A 14,137-nucleotide genomic window follows, 5' to 3' on the forward strand; every position below is an offset into this window, starting at 1 on the left:
GCCCCCCTCAGTGCCTGCCACCCAGTCACCCCCACCCCCCGCCCACCTCCCCTTCCACCACCCCTAGTTCGTTTCCCAGAGTTAGGAGTCTTTCATGTTCTGTCTCCCTTTCTGATACTTCCCACTTATTTTTTCTCCTTTCCCTTTTATTCCCTTTCACTATTTTTTATATTCCCCAAACGTGGATTCTATTCTTTATATTAGTTTCTAGAGTCTGATGGGTCCATGAACCTAACTTGTCAGAATCCGGAAAATGGGTACATCTCCTTGAGGACAGTCAACAGTTAACCAATCTCATAAAACTAATGAAAATGTTTTCATCTACAGTGAAAAGCAGATTGTCAAAAGGACCTCAATCCAGAGCATTACGTAGGAAGCTGAATAATGGTCAATATACCAGTTTGTAACTTAGAACAACCAGTATTATTACAAAAAATAATGGCCACTGGAGTTCTCTAGCAAGTGCATTTTTTCCCATAGACACTCCAGGTGGGAAGTCAAATTATAATCAGAGGACTGCTAGGTCAGCATGATATAAGGAAAGGAGGAAATAATTACACGAATCAAATATTTAACAGCATCAGGCTGAGATTTACAGGTGTATCCATCTGCACAATAGGGCAAACAGCTGTCAGTGGGACCCAGCAAGTAGAGTAATTGAGTCAGACACCATATCCCATGAATGAATGGATGAATAAATGAATGTTGAACAATGGTCTTGAAATTATTTATATTTTACCATTACATTATAGTTATTTGTTGAAATCCTGTCCCCTCTGTAAGACTTGAGCTACAAGATGGCAAGGACCATATGTGTTGATCACTGTATCTCTACCATCAAGCATAGTGCCTGATCGCATCAAGCAATAAATGTTTATTAAAGTCATTCAGACATTTATAAATATAAATAAAATGTATTGTAAAGTTGGCTTTCATGTGAGTTATCCAGAAAGTGCTATTGTGTGTTTTGTCTTGCCTTTCAGAGTTTATTAGGTCAAATGGATAGAATGCCCTGATTTCAAATGTTTACTTTGAACTGATACTTTGGCTGATATTTTTGAAAATTGTGAGATCCTGTTTATTTTGCCTGTCTTATTTCTATAAATTTTAACTACTTATTTGTCCTTCACAGTGACTAAACCCCAATGCAACCTCCACCCCTTTATCTTTGATGTTTCTCACCCTCAGTACATAGAGGATACAGCAGCAAAGAGACAGTCACAGATTCTGCATGCCTGTGTGGGCTAACACAGGGTACTCATGGGGTTAAAAGCACTGCAATAATATTAAGCACATGTTTCAAGTCAGCAGGGTGCCAGCCTGAGATGTCCTCAAAGCCTAATTTGATAGATATTATGCCATACACTGCTGCAAGTAGTAATGAAGAAAGTAAAAATTTTATGGATGAGCAAAATAGGAGCTCTTATGGATGGAGTGTTTTTAAATCAGGTGTATAATTTACCCAGTGTCAGACCACATGTAGAGTGCATTACTCAATTGAACTTACAAGCAGATAGGAAAGCAGTTTCTTTTAATAAGCACTTCTTCAACTTATTGGCTCTACAATTACTTGCACCAAATTACCAGCAGCTGCTGCCTGTTTGGTATTTTATCCTAGACAAGGAGTTACATTAGTTTCTAATCAACAAGCCATTCAAGGACTCTTTATAATTTTTAGCTTAATTCCACTTTTATTTGGAATTTATTAATTGAAATATCCAATATTTTCATGACAGTATTTTGCTTAGCTTCCCTTAACAGGAAATCTATTCAACTGCTGAGGTCAATAGGAAAGGGGAGGGAAGATACTCCCAAACTTATTTCTGATATTTGTAACATTGTATAAACTCTAATGGACTCATGTTGCCTTATAGTTTGAATTTTGATATTTCAATAGCTTTTGTAAAAATAATGATACTACGTTTAAATTTCTTTATATTTGGAGTCAATAAATTATTTTCTTTGTCCAAATAGCATATCCCCAAACATATATGTTAACTCAAGATTAAACATTAACCAATTCAGTTTAATAAAGGGCTTCCCAACCCTGGCACTATTGACATTCAGAGCTGGCTAGCTAATTCTTTATTGGGGGATGTTCTGAGCACTGTAGGATGTTTAGTAAGATCCCTGGCCTCCACTCACTAGTGGTACCTCCCCACCTCCAACAGTCCAGTTTGTCACAACCATAAATATCTGCTGACATTACCAATCACCCCAGATGATTTGATTTAACAGATTTGAAGAAATCAAGGGGAAAAGAGCTTCAGAAACAATGGTAAGAAGAAATTCATTTTGAATTCATTTGTTAAAAACTTTTCAAAATATTCTTTCAAAAGAAGGGAGAAGAAATGGGTAGGAAATATCAGAAAGGGAGACAGAACATAAAGACTCAACACTGGGAAATGAACTAGGGGTGGTGGAAGGGGAGGAGGGCGGGGGGTGGTGAATGGGTGACGGGCACTGAGGGGGGCACTTGACGGGATGAGCACTGGGTGTAATTCTGTATGTTGGCAAATTGAACACCAATAAAAAATAAATTTATTATTTAAAAGAAAAAGACTGTGTATGTACACTAGTCCATATTTTCTTACTTTATGAGGAATCATAAAAATGAATCTGTGAAGGAATTTAATTCTTCAATATGCAATTATTTAACTACTATCCTATTTTAAAGCTGCTTTCAGAGTCAAAGACAAAGGGGCTGAGGGGACCAATAACTATTTGAGCCAAATAAAATAAAAATTTGAATAACTACTCACACTGTAGAAAGACCCATGGGTGAAATTAGGCACTTGTGATTACATTTGACATCAGTAAAACCAAGAATATCTAATGTGAAGCATCCTGATCCACAGCTCTGAAGAACAAGGATTTATCTGCAACATCCCCATCAACTGACCATCAAGCCTAATCTTGAATATTCTTAGGGAGCCAATGGCAGAGAAAATCCTGAATCCAAAAAATAATAAGACATTTATGAACCTATTGAAATCTTAATTTTCAGGTTCTTTCTGGAGTCAGTGCCCAGACCTTGGGAAACTGCAGCAATCAATTCAAGAAAAATATTACACAACTAAGCAAAACTACTAAAAAATAATTGGTTCGATCTCAACCTATTAAAGTCAATCCAAACTAGACTTCTTAGTAGTAGCTTATGGAATTAAAAAATAAATAATTGGATCATCAGACAAACCATGGTTTCTGCGATAGTCTAGGGATGCATTACCTTTTGCTTACTCCTGAATCTACATGACCCCAATTGAATCCTGAAAAATAAAGAACTGGCATACATCTAGTACAGACTCTGCAGTTATAGCCCAGCCCCTGAAAGAAACTAAGACTATCAGATTTTTTTGCAGCACTGGTATATTTTGACTGTGCTGATAGACACATGTCACAAATCTGTTATTTTATAAGAAAATAAGGGAGATGACATCGTTAGTGGATCCACTCTTTTTCAACAAGACAAGAAATGTGTCCTCCCATCACCTCAAAGAGTCAAAGAACTTTCATTTACCAGAAGTTTCAAATGCATGACCTCAGAGGTAGACCTAGAAAAGTACCATTAATTCTTGATCATAGTTTGCAGATAATCTAGATCTTCTATTTTACATTAGTGGTTTACTTCAGCCTACATTGTGGCTATTGTGGTCCCCTACCCAGCAAGGAGAAGTAAAACTCAGTAGTTTCAAACAGTAAGTTAAAATCAAGAGCTAATTTGTGATCCTGAACTCATTTAATAATTTATGAGCATCTTAAATATTCAAAATACTAACAACAGGCATATGCTTGGGGTTTACACAATCAGAGGAAAAAGCTTCAACCAATCAGAATGAACACTATCCATAAGCCATCAGCACAGCCGTTCTGGCGGCATGCTGGCTACACATCCTCCCACCTTTAAACAACAGGAAGACAGGAATCCCCATGGTACACAGTGCTATAGGACAGATTTATCATAGTTATACCAGGAAAAGACTTATTCAGAATAGGCATTATGTGTAGTTTCCTCTACAGTGAAGTTCTTTGTGAATCAACATTGATGCCAACCACATTTAACACATTTATAAATGTTCAGAAAGCTCAAATTTATTCAGTGTGAGGGCTCCAAATTTATAGCTATGAAAAAGGTAATATATAGATATGAAAATCTTACCAATTTGTACAAGTGGCTAGAAAAGTAGTAACTAAACTTAGTATAAGGTAACATTTTATGATAAATGGCATCAGTATATAAAATGAATAGCTCTGAACTATCAGCTTCAGGCAGAGAAATTACATAAATGGAAGTTACTATTAGTTCTCTGAAGAACTAACTAAAGTGCTTACTTAAATGCCATGTGAGATTATGGTTGTCACATATCAAAAATGTTAATAATGAAGTCAGAGAAGGTACAAGCAACAAAGGAAATAGCAACTAACATATTTGGAAGGTTAAGATGTTGCTATTTGAGGCATATTGAATTATGGGCCTCATTAGCCTGGAGAGGCAACTGTTTCGTGGGGGACTTGATTAAAATTTATACAACTATAAATGTCCTAGGTAGTATGGTCACTTGTTCTCCAGTAAAATGGTGGAGTAAATATAATTTACTTTGATACTTCAGTAAAATAAGTCTAGAATACTAAAAAGAAGTAGATGGAAAATTTATAGAACTCAGCTTCACCAGCATCATCTCCCCTACCCCCTCCTCAGTGTCAAGCACTGAGCTAAAAGATAAAGCAATGATAAACAGCAAAATATATATGGTGCCTGCTCTGTGAAGTATAAAGTCAACCAGAATTAGTTGTCTGAACAGAGTTAGAGATGAACAGTAGCTGAAAAATTAAATAATATACAATTTTAACTGAGATCAAAGTTTAAAGAATAGGCATATGGTCCTGTGACAGCATCCAGCAGCAGGCTTTGACCTACCTTGGAGGAGGCCGCTGTTTGGAAGTGTGCTGATATCTCAAAGATGGGTAGAATTTGAGCTAACTGGCTAAAAAAGCAAGAGATAGCCACTAAGTAAAGCCAGAGACTATTCTTTAACTTTCAAAGAATACTAAAATTCTCAATTTAACCAACATTCATGTCCACTTCCATAAAAGGTGTTTGAAGGACAAACTACTAGAATCTCCAATGACAACGAACACTGGGTGGATAACACAGAAGTCTGACCCCAAAGAAAAACCATTTAGCCATAAATTAATACAGAATTGGTATCTCCTAAATGGAGCTATCTAGTTGAATAATGTGCACTGCCTCCCAAAATATGGTTAGTACATTGAAATGTGGGAAATCTACACCAAGTTAGAGTGCTAATATAAGTTGCCTTTCCCTTCAGGAAGTTGCCCATCCTGAAGCATGAAACCAGTTGGCTTTCTTCCAAAATTCACTGGAAAAAAATTAATAGAATTTAACGTGGCCATCCTAGACTTCCTAATTTAGATCATAACTAGCTGTGAAATGCCTGCTTGATACCGGAGTGTGAACTTGTTGTGGTGGAAGCATGTTTTTCATCTGTGCATCTCTGGCAGAAAGCACAGGGTCAGGCTCAAAGCAGCCAATCAATAAATGTTTGTTGACTTGAAAGACAATAGTTAAAGCTTTAATTTATCTAACACAAGTCACTGACTAACAATCATTATCTACTTCATTTGTGTTGGTGAACACTGACATTTAAGGATGTTCTGTTGGTACATACACCAGAGCCCTCCCAAACAGGAACACAGCCCTGCTCTCAAGCTTGACAGGGCTGTCTTTACCATCTGACGCTCTCAATCCCAGAATATCCTCCTTCTTACCAAACATAGTCATTAGGTCCAAGTGCACATTTTGGGGGCACTAAAATATTGACTGTGAATGTCAACAAAAAACATTTTAGTTCCTTTATTTCTATTTTCCTTTTAAAGATAACACTCTGCAGTTGGCAAAATTCTTCTCAGATTAATGACTGCTATCCTGGTCTCCACTCTTGTACATCTCCATCACCAACTTCCCTATGAGGGGGTTGGAAACCATTGTGAGAATCTTTTTTTCCCAAAAGCTGGGGCTTTCATATTTACACTGTATGTACATATATTTATATTTATAACATATTTATAATATGTATTTATAATTTATTTATATGTATGTGAGATCTAGTACATAATCACAGTAGAAATTGTCTTAAATAATCTCTCTTTATTCACTTTACCAGTTTAACAAATGCTTTTCAGTCCCACTATAAAATATGCTGATTCCTGTTGAATCAGATGTGGGAGGCACAATTGTGAGAGATGAGAAAATTATAAAAATCTAGAAGTGTTTTGCCTGAAGGTTTCTTCAGGTGTAAATTTAAGTTATGTTCCAGTTTATAGAAATCAGAACTGGAAATACTATACAATATATTATATGTGGTTTATGTAAGAAAGAAAGAAATTAAATCAATGGATCAATATCCAAAGAAAATGCATTGGCCCTACATTAAAAATCCAGTAAGTGAATATACATGTACATGTTCTTGGTTAAAATATTTTAGTTCTGGGACACCTGGGTGGGAGTTGGGTGTCTGCCTTTGGCTCAGGTCGTGATTCCAGGGTCCTGGGATCCAGTCCCGCATCAGGCTTCCCACAGGGAGCCTGCTTCTCCCTCTGCCTGTGTCTCTGCCTCTTTCTCTGTGTCTCTCATGAATAAATAAATAAAATCTTTTAAAAAAATTTTAGTTCTATGTGTACCATTCTTACTGAATCTGTTCTTTAACTGACTTTTTCAATTAATCAACTACCTACAGATTCCAATCACAAGAAATCAGTTATTGCAGTTGAGTTCTGAATTTGCTTCTTTTATCCTCTCCCATGGAAAAAGCAAACCCAAAAAAAGGTACTTTTTTTTAATCTCTCAGAATTTTTTTCCTTTTTTTTAATAAATTTATTTTTTATTGGTGTTCAATAAAAATAACAACCAGTGCTCATCCCGTCAAGTGCCCCGCTCAGTGCCCGTCACCCATTCACCCCCACCTCCCACCCTCCTCCCCTTCCACCACCCCTAGTTCGTTTCCCAGAGTTAGGGGAACCTCTAGTTCTGTCTCCCTTTCTGATATTTCCCACTCATTTCTTCTCCCTTCCCTTATATTCCCTTTCACTATCATTTACATTCCCCAAATGAATGAGAACATAAAATGTTGGTCCTTCTCCGCTTGACTTACTTCACTCAGCATAATACCCTCCAGTTCCATCCATGTTGAAGCAAATGGTGGGTATTTGTCATTTCTAATGGCTGAGTAATATTCCATTGTATACATAAACCACATCTTCTTTATCCATTCATCTTTCGACGGACACCGAGGCTCCTTCCACAGTTTGGCTATTGTGGACATTGCTGCTAGAAACATCAGGGTGCAGGTGTCCTGGCGTTTCATTGCATCTGTATCTTTGGGGTAAATCCCCAACAGTGCAATTGCTGGGTCGTAGGGAAGGTCTATTTTTAACTCTTTGAGGAACCTCCACACAGTTTTCCAGAGTGGCTACACCAGTTCACATTCCCACCAACAGTGTAAGAGGGTTCCCTTTTCTCTGCATCCTCTCCAACATTTGTGGTTTCCTGCCTTGTTAATTTTTCCCATTCTCACTGGTGTGAGGTGGTATCTCATTGTGGTTTTGATTTGTATTTCCCTGATGGCAAGTGATGCAGAGCATTTTCTCATGTGCATGTTGGCCATGTCTATGTCTTCCTCTGTGAGATTTCTTTTCCACAGTATCATTTCACTCATTTGGTGGTCAGACTTCTGCAAACTGCCATTCACCTGGTTGCTCAAACCAAAAACCTGTGAGTTATCCTTAATCCTTGCTTTTCCTTATCACCTACATATAATACATCAACAAATATTGTGAATTCCGATTCTAAAATATATGATAAATCATTTCACTTCTCTCCATCAGATTATAAAAGGCAAGAAGGAGAATGGTACAAAATAAAGAGGGATCTAGGTTTAGTCATGGAGGGCCTTGTAAGTCATAATATTTTGTTCCAAATATGATGGGACAGTAATAGAAAACCCTGGCTGTCATGCAGAGAAAGAATTATGAGGAGGCCAGAGTGGGAACAGAGGAAAAATAGTGAGCTACACAGATTTAACCCACAGTGGTGGCTTAGGCTGGATAATAGTAAAAATTGATTAGATCTGGCAAATATTCTAAAGAGAGAATCAAAAGAACCCACTGAACATGGGGAGTATGCATGTAAGCCTAAGTTTCTGTTTGTTTGCCTTTTATTTGTTTGTTTTGCAGCCTATGTTTTTTTTTAACCTCATATCTGGTTGAATAGAGGGGCTATTTAATGAAAATGAAGAGGGGATAGAGGAGCAAGTTTGGTGGTATAGCTGGAGAGGGTAGGAATGGTAGGAAAATGTAGAATCAAGAATTATTGCCACCTGGAGATAACAAGCAATTGATATAAATTTGTAGTTTTAAAAGGCGGAGGCTGTCGATTTAAATTTAGAAATCATCAAGATATATATGGTATACATATTATATATATACCATATATATCTTGATGATATATATTATATATATTATATAATATATATTAATATATATTTTTTATCTTTAAAAAGTTTCATTTTCCAAAGCAATCTCTACACCCCACATGGGACACAAACCCACCACCCCAACATGGAGCTGTATGGGCACCCCGATGCCCAGCTTTAACATGCTCCCGTCACCAAGAGAAGTCATCCTGTTCATTCGCCCCATCCCCCCATAACAAATCCACTCTGGATTTTCTGGATATTGTGTGTGGATGGAGGTCTGGCTTTTTCACAGGCCAGCCAGGTTCAGCAGGGCTGTTTCTGCAGATCTGTGTATATATAGATATATATATTGCCATACAATTAGGTAAAATCACCAAGAGGCAATTTATTACATAACAGAAAGCTAAAGAAAAGAGTTGGCAAAGGAGACCAAGGACAACAGGTGGAAACTTATGAAAGTGTGGTGAAGCTACATAAAAATAGTATTTCATAAAGAGAAAGATTCATTGATAACCAAGAGCAAAAGTAAAATAAAGTCAGAACTAACTATTGGTTTGACAAGATGGAAATTGTCAGTGACCCTGGGAAAGGGGGATACAGTAGAATGGAGAGAACAAACCTACTTGGCGTGAGTTGCAAAAAGAGTAAGAGATGGAGAAGTGGAGCATCAAGAATAGACAACAATTTTGCATGTGGTTGTCCAGTTTTCCCAATATCCTTTATTGAAAAGACTATCCTTTTCCCATTGTATAATCTTGGATATTTTGTATTAATTTAGCATTAGAATTTGTACCATTGAATTTTTCTCAGAAAGTAGAACTTAAATGTTCTCACCAGAAGGAAGGAAGGAAGGAAGGAAGGAAGGAAGGAAGGAAGGAAGGAAGGAAGGAAGAAGGAAGGAAGGAAGGAAGGAAGGAAGGAAGAAAGAAAGAAAGAAAGAAAGAAAGAAAGAAAGAAAGAAAGAAAGAAAGAAAGAAATTAACTAGATGGGAGGAGGGATCCTTTCATCATTATATATATATGTCAAATCTCCACAATGTACATTTTAAATATCTTAAAATTTTATATGTCAATTATACCTCAATAAAGCTAAAATTTAAGAAAAGAATACTCCTTTAGAGAGTTTTGCTATAAAGAGGAATGGAGAAATAAGGCAGTAGGTAAAGACATGAAATCAAAAGAGTTTTGTTTTCATGGTGAGATTATTACATAATGACCTTGAATAGTTAAGAGGGGCCTGGCTCCCGTATATAATTAGGATATGGCCTTGGAGAGGACAAAGTTGCAGCCCATTCCTGTCCACAGTGGGAAGACAGAGTAGATGCCTATAGATGCAGTTAGGCTGGTAGATCTGGTACGGGAAAGATGAGTCGTTTCTCTTTTGGGAATTGTGTTGAAAGTGAGAAGAAAAGAGAAGCTGTTGGAGGTCTGAAGAAAGAGAATTTGGACCAGATAGTGCCAGCAGTACTGCGTCTACTTGATGTCTATGATCTTACCTGTACATAGAAACTAATAAATACTACATGTGTGTTCTTCCACTACCAGTGCTCAGATTTACTGTATACATTTATTATATTTATTATTTATTGTATGTCTTCCCAACAAGGCTAGAATCTTTAAAATATTATATCCAGTGTTCTTCTCTAAGGACCCTCATAAGCATTGCCTGGCATATAATTGGTACTCCATAAATATTTGTTGACTGAATAAATTAACTCAGTGTCCACAAGTGCCTTAAAATATGCTTAAAATTGAATTCATTATCTCTTATTTAACCCTTTCATGTATAAACCTATTCCTCTACTCTTTATCCTATCATAATTTATCCAATCAATTTTCCAGTCCCAAAACTTGGAAGTTCATCATACAACCTCCTTCACTTCACTTTCCATGACCTGTCAATCATCAAATTCAGTCAACTCTGCCATTTAAGTATTTCGCAGATCTATTCACTGTTCTCCATTCCCGCAGCCAATTTCCTGGTTCAGGTCACCATCAACTCACCTGGAATCCTGGAAAAGTATTGTAACAGCTCTCTTGGCTCTCATTTTATCCCCCTCAAGTCCATTCTCCACATCTTTCAAAAAGCGTAAATCTTATTATGTCCTCCACAACTTTAAACCACTCACTGACGGTTTAACAAAGCTCTCAGGAAAAAAATCCTTTTTAAAAAATGGTTTATCACATATTTCTTAATCTGGCCTAGAACTCTGGTTGGCAAATTAAACTCATTTCAATTCTCTAATTAGTGGCTCTCCTTCAGCTCTTGGGTCTTTGCACATGCTCCTTTCTCTACCTGAAAATACTCTCTTCACAAACATCAACTCGTACTTATTCTTTCCTTCTCAATTTAGAAGTCTCTTCTTCTAAGAACTCTTCCCTGATTTATGGCATTAGTTGGTACTGTTCCTAAAAGCCCCCTCTGCATATTGGGATTCTATAAACTTCCTTTATAGCGTTGTTTTACCCCAAATGCAGATAGTAACAAATAAAGTACCAGGTAAAAGCTAAGAGTTCTTGTAGTGAATTTATCCCTCCTTCCTTCTCCCCCAGACCCTTAAATCTAAAGAACAAGAAAATAGGAGGATAAAGGAGAGTTCACTTGCTGAGGAAAAAGGAAAAGTGTTTCTGACTATTGTCCTCTGGAGGTGTCAAAATTGGTCTGAGAAGCTCTGTGATCATGGGCCATGAGAAATTGGTGAAGAAACCCCTTTTATGGCATTTTTCTCTTTTCAAATATAATTTAGAATTTTATAAGTAAATTTCTCAGAGTCTGTGGTCTGGAATTACTGATGTTACTTTGTTCTCCTTAGGAGTAAAGCTCAATGTATTTGTGTTTCTAATTCACCTCAGGCTTTTTAAATAACTAATACCCTTTTTAGAATACTTAAGTAAATATTTGGGGAAAGTATAAAAGTATAATTTTCAACTCGGCATGATTACTTCACAAGCATTATAGTCACAGAGAGTAAGAAGATAAATTATTCTACAAAGTCAAAATAGCATGGCTTATAGCAAAAGATTTGATTCATTTTAAGTGAACAAGCACAAAGTAACCACTGCAATGACTGCAGCAAACCTAATCACATGCCCAGATTTACAAGCAAAACTTTCCTGTTTTCTCATATGTGCTGTTTTGTGGTTGTGAGTTTTCAAGACTGAGGCAGAATAGTCTCATGATGGCTTCTTGTCAGACTGAAAAGGCATAGGAATAAATGAATTGAAAGAAAACAAAGAGGGCTCCGTAGATAGATTTAAAGTCCAAATTAAAATCACATAGTCCCATCTCATCTCATCCTCCATTTACTTAAAATGTCACTATGATTCTAATCATTTTAAAAATAGCTTGTGATTTTATTTCTTAGAGTATAATCATATAAATTATATATGAAAGCACATTATACAAAGATAAGCACAACATGGAGGTTTGTCATCTTCATTAAACAAGCAGATATACTCATTATGTTCTAACATATTCATCAGTAGAGAGAAAACAAAGTAGCAGCCCATGGAAATTAATCTGTTAAATAAAGTCCTATAAAGAAATAAGCACTCTAAAAAACCATATATGTGATTGACCCTTCAGACCTCTATATACAGTTAAATAGTGCATTGCCTTGGGCAGTATTTACCCTAATGTACTTGTTTATATGTTCTCCATTAAATCATTAATTGCATATCCCTGAGCTCAAGAAAGGTTCTTAAGAAATCAAGACCAAGTTTTAGGCAAACTATACTTCAAGTCAGGATGATTATGAATTTAGCTATTTTTTAATATTTCCACAGAAGCACATTCCATCAAAGAGAACTGAGATAAGATTGTCAGATTTAGCACTTAAAAATGCAGGACACCATTTAAGTTTGAATTTCAGATAAACAATGAATATTTTTTTTAGTATAAATATGGCCTGTGCAATATTTGGGACATATTTATGCTTAAAAAATTATTCATTGTTTATTTGAAATCAAATTTAGGTGGGTATCCTGTATTTTATCTGGCAATCCTAGAACCAAAACCTAATCAACAATAATTTCTATCAGATGACTCAATTTCTCTGCTAGATTGCCACATCTGAGATCATTCATCCAAGAGAAAGGATGACCATAAGTTGACAACCCCAGGTTAATTACGAACTAATTGTTGGTCAAGTTGCCAAAAGTCAATACTTCTATCTCCAAAGTAACAGTCAATTCAATCAATATAGATTTTTTAAAGGGTTTTAAACAAATATGATTTTTGTAATTCTTTTTCTCTAATAACCTAGAAATACGCTCACTTAATCTTCCATATGCTATTATCTTTAATGGACCACAGAAACTTTCTGTTAAGTTGAAAATATTGAATGTCATAAAAGCTAATATAAAAGGTAAGTCAGTGTACTTTTTATTTTTTAAATTGAGGCATAATTGACAAGAGAATATATTTTTAATAATAGGTAATTTGCTGGGATTCCTGGGTGGTTCAGCGGTTTGGCGCCTGCCTTTGGCCCAGGGCGCGATCCTGGAGACCCGGGGTCGAATCCCACGTCGGGCTCCCGGTGCATGGAGCCTGCTTCTCCCTCTGTGTCTCTGCCCCTCTCACTGTGTGCCTACCATAAATAGACTGTGTTTATCATAAATAAACTAAAAAATTTAAAAGAGCCAAATTAGAAGTATCCCAAACATTCGTTAAAAAAAAAAAAAAAATAATAATAGGTAATTTGCTTATATGTTTGAAATGTAATTGAAATTAAATTTCTTATCCTGCCTCCCAAACCCATTTTTCTCAAATATTTTTCTTTTCCTGAATAATATCATAGCCCTATCTGATGGCAAAGTCAGAAAGAAGAGTCAATCTCAATTTCACATCATCTACATATCAAAGAGCAACAACAAAAACATTTATTGAGCCTTTGTTGTATTTGCCAATATTACTACATCAAATATTTACCAAACCACTGTAATAGAATTTTAACATGCATTCTCTTATCTGTCACAACAACCCAACAAGATAGGAACTCTAATGACTTACTCCACAGATGAAGAAACTGATGCATAAGGAGGATGAATGACTCGTTCAAGTTCACACAGCTATACAGGGAGAGAACCAGGACTAAAGTTGATATCTATCTTAATCACTATATTAACTCCACACATCCAATTAGTCACCAAGTTCTGTCAATTCTATTTCCTGAATACTTTTGAATTATTTCTCTTTACTCCATCCCACACCTTAGTTCAGGCTCTCATTGGTCCCCCTTTTAACTGGTCTACAATTCTGGGTTCTGTATTCATTTCTTAGGGCTGCCCTAACAAAATATCACAAGTTAGGTGGCTTACACAACAGAAATTTATTGTATCACAGTTCTGGAGGCAAGGAGTCTGAATCAGTGTGTTGGCAAGGCCAGTTCCTCCTAAGAACTGTAAAGGAACAAAGTGTTTCAGACCTTTCTCCCTGACTTGACATGGTCATCTTCTCCCTGTGTCTATTCACATTGCCCTCCCTCTGTGCATGTTGGTCTCTATATCCAAGTTGCCCTTTATTATAAAAACACCAGGCATTTTTGGATTAGGGAACCACTCAATTCCAGTATGACCTCATGATGATGAATTACATCTGCAATGAACCTATTTTCAAACAAAGTCATATTCTGTGGTATAAG

Source organism: Vulpes vulpes, chromosome 3 (genome assembly GCF_048418805.1).
Source record: "Vulpes vulpes isolate BD-2025 chromosome 3, VulVul3, whole genome shotgun sequence".
NCBI classification, from domain to species: Eukaryota; Metazoa; Chordata; class Mammalia; order Carnivora; family Canidae; genus Vulpes; species Vulpes vulpes.